Source organism: Mesocricetus auratus, unplaced genomic scaffold, assembly GCF_017639785.1.
Source record: "Mesocricetus auratus isolate SY011 unplaced genomic scaffold, BCM_Maur_2.0 Super-Scaffold_15014, whole genome shotgun sequence".
Lineage (NCBI taxonomy): Eukaryota > Metazoa > Chordata > Mammalia > Rodentia > Cricetidae > Mesocricetus > Mesocricetus auratus.
The window spans coordinates 32,176,157-32,191,685 of record NW_024429186.1 but is presented as its reverse complement, the minus strand read 5'-3'; the positions used below and the strand labels follow the sequence as shown (position 1 = coordinate 32,191,685).

At 42.6% G+C, this 15,529-nt stretch overlaps 1 protein-coding gene across 3 annotated transcripts in view; it reads right to left on the bottom strand.

Moving 5' to 3' along the window:
* The window catches only part of Arel1 (apoptosis resistant E3 ubiquitin protein ligase 1), a 47,952-nt gene that overhangs the window by 27,588 nt on the left and 4,835 nt on the right, over positions 1–15,529 (bottom strand). For all 3 annotated transcript variants that reach the window (XM_040742752.1, XM_040742753.1, XM_040742751.1), the window contains exon 2: positions 848–1,166. The gene's annotated coding sequence lies outside the window, so the exon portion shown is untranslated. The remainder of the gene's footprint in view (positions 1–847; positions 1,167–15,529) is intronic.

The window sequence follows — 15,529 nt, the reverse complement described above, 5'->3', positions numbered from 1 at the left end:
TTCCAGGGGATCTGACACCTTTACACCAATGCACATAAAATAAAGTTAAATAAATTATTATTTCTTAAAAGAGGTTTTCCAGAGGGTGATGGTGGCGCACACCTTTAATCCCAGCACTTAGGAGGCAGAGGCAGGCATATCTCTGTGAGTTCAAGGCCACCTGATCTACAAAGCGACACAGAGAAACCTGTCTTGAAAAACAAACAAGAAGAAGTGATTGGAATTTCTAGTCTGTGGCCTGCCTAAGAAACTCTCTAGTTAACTCCATTTTGAGGGTGAAGGATGGCTGTACCTTGATGGACATGTAGACAACAATCTGTTCAGCACCAGTCACAAACACAGTCCAATATATAACTTATTCAAAGTACTTCTTATAGGGTGTGCTGCCCTATAAGTTTATCAGGGTAAATTAGACTACAGTACCACGTGTGTGGGTTTGAGTCTTATTAGGAAACACAGGAGTTTATAAGGGACACCAGGAAAGGTACTGAGCAAAGGGAGCAACTCTCTAACCTGAATTTCATAAAGAGGAAGACGCCTAACTCTGTAACCTGTTATCCAACTACCCAGTGTGTGAGTGTTTGAGTGTTTGCGTGCATGTGTGTGTGTCAAGAGAGAGTTTACTCCATGATGTGTAATGTGTAACCCGAGAGTAAATATTAGTAATTAAGACTGGAGTAAGAGAACCTGTGTTTGTTTTGGTCAGCTATCAAGGAAAGAGGGACCACTGGGAAAATCACTACCAATAAAACCACTGTGCAATATGAGTCTACTGTTCTCCAGTCAACTGACATTGTAGAAAGGTGCTTGCCTATGTTTCTGACACAGTGAACTTAATGATACTTACCTTTAAGCGAGGGCCCATGTTCTAAGAAACAAGTTATTCACCAAAGCAGGTAACTTTTGACTCACTTGTCTTCTAACTTACATGTGGGGGGAAAAATAAAAAAAAAAAGAGCCAAAAATTCAGCAGAAAGGACCTGTCCAGCAGATGTTCATTGAGGTTATATGTGTCCCAGTAAGCAAAGAGGCAGGGTTTGTGCACTGAAGTGGTTGAATTCTGAGGTGAAGAAATACAACCCAAGAATATATCATCCCTGGACTTCTTTCGTGTAAGATGAAATCAACCACAAAAGATGCATCTGTTCTGATGTACCAGGGTCCTCCTATAAAGAAAAAAAGAGTAAGTGCAATAAGTTTTTGTTTCTGAGATTCCATAACCTCCTCTGACACCCCCCCCCAAAAAAAGCAACCCAGCAACATCATGCAGTAAGTACTCTAAAAGTAACCAGTGTCGGCAAATTCTGACCATGCTTTCCAACAGAAAGTCCACGCATAGTGGGAAGACAACTCTAACTCCACAAGGGCAGCTCACTGCCTACAAGCATGTCACTCCCCAGAAGCTCCAGCACTTCAAGTGCTGGTCTTTCAGCAGAGGTAAGCTGGGGGCAGATTGAGAGAAACTCATCACAGCCTTGTGCCCAGCTGCAGATTAACGGGGCTGGGCCACGGCGTGGGAAGCATGGGGAGAGAACTGAATGGAAACCCAGCAGAAGCATGGAGTTGACTCAATACTCAGCTAGAAAGCAGCAGCAGCAGCAGAGCTCTAGAACCCAAGCTATCTGCCTGTGCAGGCCGCCTCCTCTGCATCCATGCACACAGTTCCAAGGCATGGTAGAAGAATTGGCCACACCGGCTCTGGTGGTGCAGGGCAGTAGGATTTGCTGAAGGAGGCAGAGGCAGGAGGATCTGGAGTTCAAGGCCAGTCAGGACTACACATTTTTAGCCGGGTGTTGGTGGTGCACACTTTTACAGCCTCCAAAACAATACAGAGAAACCCTATCTGAAAAAAAAAAACAAAACAAAGCCAGGCGGTGGTGGCACATGCCTTTAATCCCAGCACTCGGGAGGCAGAGGCAAGAGGATCTTTGTGAGTTCAAGGCCGGGCTGGACCGATAGCCTCCGAAACAATACAGAGAAATCCTGTCTCGTAAAAACCAAAAAAAAAAAAAAAAAAAAAAAAAAAACAAAAACCAAAACAAAAACCAAACAAACAAACAAAAAGAATTGGCCACTCTGGTTACTCTTCCAAAGGACCCAGTTCAATTCCCACATAGCAGCTCACACCTGTCTGTAACTCCAGGTCCAGGGTATGTGGCATCCTCACACAGACATACATGCAGGCAAAACCCCAGTGTACATTTTTTTAAATGACACTATTGCTAAAATTTTAAAATCTGGATAGGTGTCATAGTGCATGCCTATAATCCCAGCACTTGGGAGGCTAAAGAAGGAGGACCATGAATTCAACACCAAAAAAGGGAGTGAAGAGCTATAAAATCTGCTCCTATAAGTAAGGGAAGGGAGAAATCCATCAACTTTCAAACTAAAGTTACAAAGTAAAGTCAGTTCATAACTCTCAAAGACATTCAGGGACTGGATGTAGCAGAGGGGGGTTTATGGGTATACACACACACAACGAGTTACCATAAGGCAAATGAAAACGGGCTACTAGCTAGTAAGTGGGAAGAGACAGTCTCACCAGTGGCACAAACCACTATCAGCACTTCCTATCACAATGCAGATACAGTTCTCTTTAGACACAGATGCAGGACTATTTATCCTGAGTTTACAGTCCAGGACATAAAGAGCAAGGTACATTTTCAGTTACTCACAAACAGCAGCAGACAGTCTGGCCCCAGAGCCCACATTTTTAGTGAACATTCTCCTATCCTTCTGCTAAGGGAAACCAAGGGAGAAAATACAAAGTGCTAAACAAACCAGAACAGAAGGACTGAAGGCCAGCAGATCAAATAAGTTGGCAGACTTTTATAATTAAAAATGAGTAAGTATATGCATGCATTTTAACACATGGCATTGGACTTGCCAAGTACATGAGCCAAAACATGGGTCAACCAGCAATTGGAACCAGTTTAAAGGATCTACAAACAAGGGAATAGTTATGTAAACTATTAAAGATCTTCATGATAGAATGTTATATGATAATTTAAAAATGAAACTTTTGAGTAACAAAACATCAGATTGGGAAATGCTCACAAATAAAACGTGAAATGAAAAAGCAAGCACATTGCTCATACAAGCCCCATCTTAGAAACAGCATTATATAATTACATAATGATCATAAAAGGGCTGCTGGAGATATTCCTCGGTGATTAAGAATGACTGTTGCTCTTGCAGAAGACCTAACTTGAGCACCCAGCACCCACACTGGGCAGCTCACAATCACCTGTAACCCCAGATTCAGGGAATCTGACACCCTTTTCCGGTGTCCATGGGTGCACACATACAGGTTGAGAACTGCTGAGATAGAATGTCATGTAGCTCAGAGTGGCCCTAAACTCAGCATGTAGCCAAGGATGGCCTTGATCTCCTGGTTTTCTTGCCTATACATCCCAAGCTCTGGGATTTAGATATGTGCCACTATGCCTGGTTTATTAAATTCTTTTTTAATATTTTATTTAAGTGCAGGTGCCTGCAGAAGTCAGAGGAGGAGGTCAAATCCTGTGGAGCTGGATTATAGACAGCTGTAAGCTGCCCAACACAGGTACTGGAGACTGAACTCAGGTCCTCTGGAAAGGCAGTACACACTCTTAACCACTGAGCCTTCTTTCCAGCCACCCCCCAACCCCCCTACCTCCCCATCCCCCCCAACCCCCGGTTTTCCAAATTTTTAACAAAACAAAAAGAATAAAACGTTTCTATTTCTGAAGAACATTTTATTTGGGGAACCTATTTTCTTTAAAGGAATGGAGGCTAAAGAATAAGCAAATTATCTTTTGTGTTTTTTTTTTTTTTTTTCTTTTGGAGACAGGGTCTCATGTAGCCCAGCTTGGCCTCAAACTCACTATATAGTCAAGGAGGACTTTGAACTTTCCCTCCTGCCCCCACCTCCCAGGGCTGGCATTATAAGAAAACACCACCTTGTTGGGTTTAAATTACCTTTACTTAAATAGTGAAATGGCATAAAGAAGTTAAGATAAAACATATTGAAGTTTACAGTGTTCTGCCTGCAGGCCAGAAGAGGGCACCAGATCTCATTATAGATGATTGTGAGCCACCATGTGGCTGTTGGGAATTGAACTCAGGACCTTTGGAAGAGCAGCCAGTGCTCTTAACCTCTGAGCCATCTCTCCAGCCCCTGAAGTTTTATTTCTAATCATTATGGTTTTAGTGGCTCTTCAATTCTGTGATGAGCTACTTGGCTATTAAACCAAGTAACTCCTAGTTCTAATATAATCTGTCCTTATTATGAATATGCTTATCCCAATGTTTCAGCACCTCTATTGAGCTTTAAGACTCAGTCTAAGCTGATGCCCCTTTCTGGCCCAGCTCCCGGACTTTGCTGGGATCTCTACCCATGGTAGACAGAATCAATCACTTCCTTCCTGTGATATTCATACTCAAAGATATATCTATTACAGCATTTATTAGTCTGCATTATAGTAATCTGTTCACATAACAGTAAAGTGGTAAGAAATGGTAGTTCCCTGAGGATTCATAGTGTGTCTTAGCCACCTTTGCCTTCCGTTGTTAATAAGTTGTTCAGCCCTGGGCTCTCAGGGTCTGTACTCTCTTACAAGTCCCTCAAGTGAGTTCTGCATACTCACTTCAGTGTTTCGAAGCACCACCTCAACTGAAGAGCAGGCCCCCAATATTCCCCATGACCTAACATGCTTACAATAATCCTTGTGTTGCTGGTCTTAGAGACTACACTTTCAAGTGCAAGAGACCAAATTCACCTGTTTGGTCTTTGCTTTTAAAATACAAACAAAATGAAGATGGCCAATTTCATTCATTCACATACCCAGCCTATATATACCCAGTTTTTGCACAGCAAGGCAGAGCCAAGTGGCTGCAGAAGAGATGTATGTATATATTATCTCACCTACTGGGGTAAAGCCTACAGATGCCTGACTTTTAGACAGGATCTCTAGACATAAATGACCCTGAACTCAAAATCCTCTTACCCCAATTCCCAAAAGCTGTGCTTACAACCTTGTGCTACTACAACTAGCCCAAAAGTCTCGTATCTTAAAGTTACATAGTTGCCTTTTGTAAATATGAATACATTCCTATAACAAATCATAGATAGCATAAAAATTATTCTCTTCCCATTCTACTGCCCCACCCCCCTTTCTAGGAAAAGAGCTAGGAAACTCACAGAATTATGCAAAGGTTTCTCATTTCAGTTCTTTTTCCCTCTCAAGGTTGGTAATCAGGCCCTTAATACACAGGCTAGCCTGAACTCATCCTCCTCCTGTCCCCGCTTCCCAACCATTCCTGACTCTTAACTTCAACTGATTTAAAAGCTTCATGTCTATATTCATAGGACAACTAGGAATTTTATCCAATCATTTCCAAAGGACTAAGCACGGGGATTTTTTTTATACAATATACCTGAAGAATCAAACACATTACCGTTCCTAAAATTATTTTGATACTAAAGACTCAGTCTGTCTTCAAAATTCTATTGAAACATTTTTTAAAGATTTATTTGTTTTATGAGTTTGAATGTATCTGCATGTATGTATGTGCACCTCATGTGTGCTTGATGAAGGCCAGGAGAGGGCACTGGATCCCCTGGAACTGGAATCACGAATGGTTGTGAGACATCAGCTGGGTGCTGGGAGCCAAACCTAGGTCTTCTTCAAGAACAGCAAGTGCTCTTAACCACAGAGCCATTCTTCCAGAACTCAAAATGCTATTCTAAGAAATCAAGAAAACACTCAGGTTAAGGTTCACTTCAGGTACATTTAGAGACAGTGATAGCATGCAAAAGTTCTATTAACACTGACTGGATTCCACAAACCAAGGCAGAATGTAAGAAAAATGTATTTTCCAATGTTTAAAAAAAATTCCCGGGCATTGGTGGCACACACCTTTGATCCCAGCACTCGGGAGGCAGAGGCAGGCGGATCTCGGTGAGTTCGAGACCAGCCTGCTCTACAGAGCAAGTTCCAGGACAGCCTCCAAAGCTACAGAGAAACCCTGTCTAGAAAAACCAAAAAAAAAAAAAAAAAAAAAATCATCTGGGACAGGTCTACAGGGTAGAGTGATCTAACTAAGAAGATTGCCAGAAATAAAGTATCCTAGCAAATGCTTTGAACTGTGGTTTATAATTATGCTGCCTTAATTTTTTTCTTGGATCTTTTTTTCTCCCCATCCCAAACCTCACCATAAAGAGCTACCCTCCCCAATCAAGTTTATATTCTTGAAATATTTATACAGTTGTATACTTCTGCTGTCTTGGTTCAGCCAAGTTCTAGGGTTTTCATTTATACTCTTTCCTCATCAGTCAGCCTCTTCAGTCTTTTAAGCATTCCTGTGGGTCTCCTGTGAACTCTCTCCAACTGGTCCCCAGCACTCTTGTAATGAGGTGCCTCCAACTGACTGCAGTCTTCCAGGAACAGCCCAGTCAATCAGAACAAGATGAGCTCACCCTCTTCTGTTCCATGACATAATTCTTCTGAGTAGACAACCCCCCAAATTACAGAAAGCTGGTGTGCTGCCATACTAGACTAAACCCCATTCCTTATCTCTCAGATCTGGGCACTGGGGCACGCAGAACAAGCCAAAACCCAGAGCACAAATAATATATGTCTTGAAACAACTCTCTTACTGGTGGAGAAAGTGAGCAGAGAGGAAAAAGTATTTTCAAGTTAAATATGCAGATAAGTACAAAGAACAAAAGTTCCCTGAATTTCTAATGCTAAAACATGGGTGTGTTCAAAACAGTCACACATATTTATACTTAAGACCAGAGGCTCCTTGGTGCTGGGCTGCCAGCTGCTGCCTCTGCCATAGTCCTGAAAGCTCTTGTGCATACAAGCCTGGAAAGCACACACTTCTCCTGCACTCAGGGTACCTCCCATTACCGCATTTCAAATGTTAATTTGCTGCCATTTCCCATCTCTAGAGAGCTTTATTTTCCCTCTGGTTACATGTATCTTCTAAAACTACAGGAACATTTCAGCGTTGAATTCACTGACAACCAACACCTTCGGTTCCTCTACACGACTCACTCTTCATTGCACACTTCTTGGGCATCCATCCACCAGACTACCCCCTAAAAGCTGAAGTCCCAGGGCACAAGATAAACAAGACAGGATTCTCCCACTTCCTTTTCCTCATTTCTTTTTTCCTTTATTTTCTTTTTGCTATTTTGTGTTCAAAGTCAAGCTCAAGGCCTCAGACATACTTACCCAAGGTCCTACCACAGAACCACATAAAACTAACTCTCTGCCATTGGTTTTTTTGAAAGTGCCTTTACCATGTACTCAGACTGACCTAAAACGTGCCATGTTGCCCAAGCAAGACAGCAGTACTTTTGTTTTAAAACAAAACAAAACCATCAAATTACCTGATAAGTGCATAAATGCCTAGAACGCATTTTGGTCATTTTTACCCCCTACTATCCTCTCAGTCCCCTCCATTCCTGCTGAATCCTTGCTTCCTTGCAGCGAGAAGCCCCTCTCCTATTCTTAAGTCTTTTTGTTGCGGTTGACCTCTGACCCACTGAATTTAATCAGGGTTGCTTGCATGAGAGTGAGTAGGGGGTTATCCACTGAAGTGCAGGCAAATTACCCGTGGCTATATCAGGGAAGAAAATGACTCCCCTTGCTAGCAACCATTAACTAATGGTTCCTCAGGGAAGGGGGAAGATGGGGGCTTTGTTAACCTTGATGTATTTGATGCGTGGTGACAGGAATGAACAGATGAGGAGGACAAGGAAGGAGAGGTAACCTGGCCTTACGAAACAGAAGATATCTTCACAACCGAGGCAATACAGTCGATTACCTGAGAAGGAGTGTGAGGGGCTCAGTGGTCAAGAGTGCATACTGTTCCTGCAGAGGACCCAAGTTTGGTTTCTAGCAACCAATCAAGCAGCTCACGACCTGCTATAACTCCAACTCCAGAATTTCTGACTCCGCATTTTTCAAGGACACTCCACACACACACACACACACACACACACACACACACACACACACACACAAATAAACACATAATTAAAAATGAAACGTTTTTAAAGAATGAGTAAATACTTGCAAAGGTAAGGGGTGGTGTGTGTGTGATATCCTAGAGACAGCTAAAAACACCAAGCCCAAATGCTTGATGACAGATTTCATCATTATAAAAGCAGAGGACTTAGAAAGGCCACCAGGGACCGGGTGTCTGCTTCTAAGTACAGTCTCAAATGAGAAGAACATGAATCTAATCACTGACTGGTCCTGGACTAGTTACTACTCCTTCTCAGTTGCTAAGTGGAGACATGCTGAGAAAAGAACTCCAGCTGCTCTAGAAGAGCAAGCCTTGGACTAGAGGGAAAGAATGGACATCCCAGACCCAGCTGGCTGCGGGGCTGCCAGGATGACGGTGCTTTATGTCAGGCCACAGCAGCTCCTGACAGTGAGGAAGATGGCTACACTCTACCCAAGGGATTTGCTGGTTTTCTAGAGATTCCATGCGGAAACAATCAGCAACCATCCAAAACACTGAATGCTTTGCTGAGAACTTACTGTGGGCCAGGTACTACGTGGAGTATCTCATCTGCATTCTATCCCTCGTTAAAGCATATATATTATAAACTCTGTTAGATTAGGAAACAGAGACACACAGAGCTAAAATAGTGTTGTTAACGCCACCTACTTGACAGCTGAAGGAGTCGGACAATTTGATTCAAAAGCCTATGATATTAACCAGGAACTCTGATGTATATAAAAGAATCCCCACTTCCAGGCCAGGGAGAGCAGTACCTGGAAGATGGGCAGAACGAGAGCACAAACTATATATTTAATTTGAAATTTTAAAGAAATACTACTTCACTTTTTTTTTGGACTTTAAACAACAAGAAAAAAATTTAAGGTCTTTTTTTTCCGCTAAAGAAGAAAGGATAACAGATTTGAAGAGAAGTAACTCTGTAGGTAAACAAAAATGAAAAGACAGACTTCCAACTCCTGCAATCCCAGCACTTGGGAGGCTGAGGTAGGAGGATCCAAGTCTGAGGTCACCGTGAGCTGGACAGTAAGATCCTACATTCTCCCTAAGTCCCAAGAAGTAAACTGAGCCTGGTGGCAGGAGGCAGAGACAAAAGAATCAAAAGTTCAAGGCTTCAAGGCCAGTCTGAATTTGTAAAATTCTGTCTCAAAATAGAAAGTTTAAGAAAATATTAAGTCGGGCGGTGGTGGCACACGCCTTTAATCCCAGCACTCGGGAGGCAGAGGCAGGCCTGGTCTACAAAGCAAGTTCCAGGACAGCCAAGAGAAAGCCTGTCTTGAAAAACCAAAAAAGAAAGGAAGAAAGGGAGGGAGGTGGGAGGGAGGGAGGGAGGGAGGGAGGGAGGGAGGGAGGGAGGGAGGAAGGAAGGAAGGAAGGAAGGAAGGAAGGAAGGAAGGAAGGAAGGAAGGACTAAAAAGTGGGATGGTTGGAGGTATAGCTCAGTGGCTGAGCACCTATCTCACACGCATTAGGGTCTAGATTCAATCCCCACACCACAGAAAAAATTAAAGGAGAAAGGATGAAGAGGAGAAATGGTTAGAGACTAGTCAGACTAGTCATGACACAGAGGAGGGAGAGGCTAGAGCATCCTCTGTGTTCTCGGTAGGAAGCAACAGGATGAATGAGTGACCCTGGAGTGGAACTGCTCATTCACATGGAAGCAGAATTCCAACTTACACTGCCACACTGCTCTCCAAGGAGATGGTACTTTACATTTGGAGCGACACATGGGAGGTCTAGATGCTCTGCTTCTACCAACACTTGGTACTGTCAATGGCTTTAACTTTAATCATTCTCATAGCACCCCAACCTCTGGATTTCAAGATGTAGCCTTGGCTGGCCTAGAACTCACAGAGATCCACCTACCTTTGTCTCCTAATTGCTGGGACTAAAAGTGTGCACCATCACACCTGGCTTAATTTGCATTTTTCCCAGGGCTAAGAATTCTGAGCACCTTTTCAGGTCTGTATTATCTATTGCAGTTTCTCTGGTAAACACCTGTCCAAATGCTATCTTCTTACCACTGAGCTTTGCTCTTTACAGACTGACTCTCCATGTAAGTCCCTAAGCCAAGTATTTTCTGAGGTTTGCTCTTTGCTTTATTTTTATTTTTTGTTTTTAGTTTGTGTATATATTTGTGTGTGCGCTATGTGTGTGGTGCCTGTGACAGCCAGAAGAAGGTGTCAGATTCCATGGACCTGGAATTCCAGGCTGTTGTGAGCTGCTCAACAGGTGCTAGGAACTGAACTCAGGTCCTCTGGAAAAGAAGTACACGCTCTTAACTGTGGAGCCATCTCTCCTGCTCTCCTTTTCATTTTCTCAATGGAAACTGAACTTATGGTTTCTCTGTGTAGCCCTGGCTGTCCTGGAACTCATTCTGTAGGCCAGGCTGCCCTCATACTCACAGAGATCTTCCTGCCTCTGCCTGCTGGGATTAAAGGTATGCACCACCACCCCTGTAGGAAACTGAACCTTTAAAAAGAGTAAACATTTCCAACTTGGATGAAATTCAATCTATCATCTATAGTTTGTTTCTTTTTATTTTGAGAGAGAGAGAGAGAGAGAGAGAGAGAGAGAGAGAGAGAGAGAGAGAATGTATGTTTGTGTGTGTGTGTGTATTCTCACTCCCACCTACAGCTAGAAAAGCATGCAGTTACACACATGAACTGCCTGACTAGGTAGCAGGACTTGAACTCTGCAAAAACAGTAAGAGCTCTTAACCACTGAGCCATTTCTTCAGCTGTTTGCTCGGTTCTACAATTTTAAAGTCTTTGCCTAACTCAAGATCACAAAGACTTTTTCTATTTTCTTCTAAAGTTTATCTAAAAGTTTCATAAGGGAAAAAAAAACTCTTGTCAAAAATTTTAACAAGATCTTATTAAAACCCTGCACTCCACTTATCTCATAATTACTGGGGTTTAACATCTTTCTGTTCCATTTAGAGTCCTCCCACACTACTAAACACTACTCAAATTAGAGTCTATTTCTGAATCTGGAAAAGACTTGCCTTACCAGATTTCCCCTTCCACCTAGTAAGTGGCATAGCTAAATGGAGCCAAGGTTTTCATGCCTGCCCTGTCTTCAGATAAACCCCAATCTCTGCAGCTCTGAATCTGTTTCTGAGGAGGACTTTTAGAACCTGGAACACACAACCTGGGACACAGTCTGGTGGGAAAGAGAAGATTCTGAAAGATCATTCTCTCTAATTCAAGTCACTCCCACCTGTAAGAGGCCGAAGAAAGCCATACTCCTCATTAGTTAATTTGGTCTTATAAAGGTTGAGATGAACAGAGCCAAAGTAATTCTACATCCCTTTATTCTATTTTGATTCTCTTTGCATCATTCTCTTTAAAACAAGACAGCTTCCCAGAGTCAAATGAAGTAAGTAGCAGACATGGAAAGATAGCTGGGATGCACTTCACTTGACTGGTTTGCTAATCACTGAGTCCTGTGCAGACAGAGTAGGGAAAGAACAAAACGGAGAGAGCAAGCAATGACTGTCACTGCTCTCTTTGTACTGTAGGACATCTAAGAAAAACAGAGAGCTGGCCTGTCTCTGCCCCTGTCGTATTCTTTCCCCCTAAGCCCAGAAAACATTCTAAAATTATGAGCCCACAGGGGCTCTGTGTGGATTTTTTTCTTGGTATTCATCACTTTAACCAAATAAATGAAATTATTTTGAGTTTGTTTTGAAAGGTAGCCCAGGCTGTTCTGCAACTCATGGTATGGCCCAGGCTGGATTCCAAATTCCAGTCTGCTAGCCCCACCTCCCAAATCTGGAGATTACAGAATGACCTATAGGATAGGCCTGAAAATATACTTTGCTTCTTTGTTTTGTGTGATGCATGTGTGTTGTTTAGACACGTGTACTTGTGGAGGCCAGAGGTCAAATGCCAGGCATCTTCCTTGGTGGCTGTTTACCTCCCCACCCCAACCAGGCAAGTTCTCTCTCCGAACCTGAAACTCAGTGATTCTGCTAGACTGGCTGGCCATCAAACCTCACTACCCTCTTGTCTCTGCCTCCTTGAGGCTGGAATCAGAGACCTCTCTTGCCACATCCAACTTTTTACATGAGTGCTGAGGGTCTGGACTCAGGTTCTAAAAGCTTTACCAACTGAGCCTTCTACAGTCTGTATGATTTTCTGAGACAAGCCCTTTAACTCCTGACTCTCCTTTATCTACTCCCCAAAGGATAGGATTACAGAAGTGGTTCTCAATCTTCCTGATGCTGCCACCCTTTAATACAGTTCCTCACGCTGTTGTGACCCCAACCACAAAATTATTTTCACTGATGTAATTTTGGTAGCTATGAATCATAATAGAAATATCTGATATGTTTTCTATCTGATATGTGAACCCTGCAAAAAGGTCATTTGACCCCCCCACACACACACACCAGGTGTCATGATCCACAGTTGAGAACACTGTCTGGATTTCAGACAATGTGCCATCATGCGTGGCTAAAAATAATACTTTTCAATCTTAGCCTAACATCCTTCATCTCTAACTATGTGACTGTTAAGGGAACTTCATTAGGCACTGACACCCGTCAGAACAGGGAGAGAAATGGAATATAACCATTACTATCTAGAAGGAACTACCCAAGCAGTATCTCCCCAAATACAGAGTGACACTATGTGATACTGCGTTAGATGGAATTCTCCCCCTTGAGTCCATATGGCATGTACACAAGTCAAGACATGGAAGAAACCATATTTTAGAAATCCTAAAAGAATGTGGCAAAAATCCTAGCAGTGATGGGAAACAGAATGGAGTTCAAGAAACATTTGCCCAATAGGATATGTAGAAAGACTGAGACCTCAAACTCAGTATTTGAACTTTAGAGGTAGCTGACAAAGTGCTAAAGCTTTACAAGTTGTGCTGGTGAGAGAGCTCAGCAGTTAAGCTAAGTGCTGCTCCTGCAGAGGACCCAAGTGTGGTTAGGAGCTCACTTCCCCCTGTAACTCCAGTTCAAGGGGATCTGATGCCCTCTCCTGGCTTCATTGGGCAATGGTATTCACATGTACATATAGTTACACTGATACACATGCATATACATATTTAAAATATACATCCCTGCAGGCAGTGGTGGCGCACACCTTTAATCCCAGCACTCGGGAGGCAGAGGCAGGCGGATCTCTGTGAGTTCGAGACCAAGCCTGGTCTACCGAGTGAGTTCCAGGACAGCCTCCAAAACAATACAGAGAAACCCTGTCTCGAACAAAACAAAACAAAACAAAAAAAAATATATACACATCCCTTTGTTTAGAGCTTCAAACATTTCCTAAATGGGCTTCTCTCATTCCTTTTAACTTCTCCAACTGATGGTATTGTACTGACAAGTGGCTGAGTTCCACATGACCAGAAATGAACCATTTCAAAATGCAGCACATCTTTTTGAGATATGGTCACACTCTGTAACACAAGTTGCTTCTAACTCTTGGTCCTCCTTTCGGCCTTTAATGAGATTATAGGCATATACCACCACACCTAGTGCCAGACTTTATTTCTCCTGGCTTCCTCTTTCAATATCCCATCCAGTACACTTGCTGGGACCATTTTCTGGAACCACATCCAGCTCAGAAAGATTAACAATTTCCAAAAATGTTGGAGATGACAATATGTCTAAATCAACAACAAATTTGTTTTTAGTATTTTTTAAGGGGAAAAAAAGTATGAATTCGATTTCCCACTTCCTCTTCTCCTGACGGTTTTCTGTCTATAAAATGAACTTTTCCATGTAGGTCCACAGAATGAGCGAGGCCAGGCTGCCATGTTCCCAGCTCACAGCAGCTTTTATGCTCAGCAAACCCTGAACTACTGAAGCTTGGCTATAGCAGGAACATTTCAAAAGTAATTCTCTGAATCTGACAAGCCGTCTCCCCCAATAAGTCTAGGAGTTGTTATTTCATTAACTGTGCATGAAAGGGCAGGCAAATGGCCAGGTGTGCAGCTCTGCGGGGTAGAACTACAATTGTTACACACACATTAAAAGCTAAAATTTCTGCCTCTATTATGATCCATTCACTACTTTCAAGTTCACTCTTTTTTTGAAGTAACATTTTATTTACTTGTTAGTATTGTGTGTGTGTGGGTGTGTGTGGGGGTGTTAGTATGTGCACGTGCGCACAGGTATGAATATGCCCCATTTTCAGGAGTTGGTTCTCTTTCCACTATAGGTTCCAGGGGTCACATTCAAGTTGCCAGGCTGTGTCACAAGCACTTTCAACCTGCTGAGCCATATGCTGGCCCTCCACTACTTCACTAACAGAGGCAGAGGCAGGCAGACCTCTGTGAGGTCAACATCAGACTGGTCTACATAATTAGCTCCAGAACGGTTACACAGTAAGACACAGTCTCAAAACAAACATCAAAAAAGTATGTATTTACTTTTATTTTATGCGTGTGTGTTGCCTGCATGAATCTATATGTCTATCTGTATACCTGGTGCCCTTGGAGGCCAGGAGCAAGTATTAAGTCTTCTGGAACTGCAGTTGTGAGCTGTTGTGTGGGCGCTGGGAACAGAGCCTGGGTCCCCTGCAAGAACAGTTGCTCTCAACCACTGAGCCATTTCTCTAGACCTCCCCAGTTTTCAACTGAAAGGAAGAACAATCTTTTTATTGTTTGCTTGGTTAGTTGTTTTTTTCACTTGAGGTAGCAGGGTTTCATGTAGCCCAGGTTGGCCTCAAGCTCATCACATAGCTAAGGATGACCTGAAGCTCCTTCTCCTCCTGTCTCCATCTTCTGAATTCAGGCATGACAGCCCTTTGCCATCGTGCCCAACTTAATATGAAAAAGAAGCTCAGTACTCACACACTCAAAACAAAATTCCTGACGGCTGTGAAGCTACAGCTAGCAAGGTCCAGGCTAACAAGGGCTACATAACGAGACCATGTTTTATTGTGTTTTTTTTAATTACACAGTTTGACTGCAATCTGCTATTCTGGGTTGAATTCTACATAGAAAAAGAGGGTAAGTTGACATTTCTGTGATATTCAAGAGTCTGCCGTTTAGCAGATAATATTCTACCAATGTTAAATTCTTAGATGTGACAGATGTACCATGGTTATGTAAGAAGTTAACATTAGAAAAAGCTGGATGAGAAGCAGATATGAACACTCTGTATTTCTTAAAAACTCTTCTATGAAGTTAAAATGATTGATTACTCCACTATTTTTTTTATCTTAGATAGAGTTGGCTAATTTTACATCCTCACTGACCCTTACAAGTCTGATGCTACTTCCTTAATCACTACTCTAACTTAAGCAGTGTAGGTGAAAACACTCTGGTACATATTTTTCTACTCCCTTCTACATCCTATTTGCCCATCAGCATTGCCTTCTTTACCAAAATGTGAAAAACTGCTCCACACTTGGGAGGTCTCAGTTGCTTTCTCTTTCAAATAGCTTTACCATTTACGTCAGAGGTTATCCTTGCATTTGAACTTGGCAAAATGGACGAGGGTTAAAATAACATGGGCTAGATCTCTGACGAAAACTGAGGGACTTGT